Source organism: Cariama cristata, unplaced genomic scaffold, assembly GCF_000690535.1.
Source record: "Cariama cristata isolate BGI_N322 unplaced genomic scaffold, ASM69053v1 scaffold3791, whole genome shotgun sequence".
Taxonomy (NCBI): domain Eukaryota; kingdom Metazoa; phylum Chordata; class Aves; order Cariamiformes; family Cariamidae; genus Cariama; species Cariama cristata.
Genome location: NW_009600842.1, coordinates 20,831 through 21,241, shown reverse-complemented (window position 1 = coordinate 21,241; position 411 = coordinate 20,831). Strand labels below are relative to the sequence as shown.

The following is a 411-nucleotide window of genomic DNA, read 5'->3' as shown; positions in this document are numbered from 1 at the left end:
TGAACAGTTTCTTCACTGCATATAGGTATTACAGATGCCTTCACTTTCCTGGGGAAGTGGAATCCTACAAAAGGAAGAGTTTTGTCCTCCTCAGGCCAAACTTGCCCTCCTCTGTCTTGAATTACATGCACTGCCCTCCGTTGCAACAGAACAGCATTAAAAGAAAGAACATCATTCCCACAAATTTTGGAGGAAAAAAAAATTATGAGCAAAATTACATACTCCTTCATGTTCTGAAATGCGTGAATCCATTTCTCTCCTGTTAGAAGGCTAGAAGAGTTGTAAGTTTTTCCAGAATAGCCAAAACTTTGCAGATCAGAGAACGTAAATTATTTTGATACTTCCTTCTGCTGAGGCAGGGTTATAAGGAAGAATCCTTCCCTGCTGAAATGTCTTTAGCCCCTCATACAT

The 411-nt window shown here is 39.9% G+C and overlaps 1 protein-coding gene across 1 annotated transcript in view; it reads right to left on the bottom strand.

Annotated features, from left to right (window-relative positions):
* Positions 1-411, bottom strand: part of NME7 (NME/NM23 family member 7) — a gene marked incomplete at its 3' end in the record, with an annotated part of 34,826 nt that overhangs the window by 31,354 nt on the left and 3,061 nt on the right. The gene's annotated exons all lie outside the window — the stretch shown is intronic.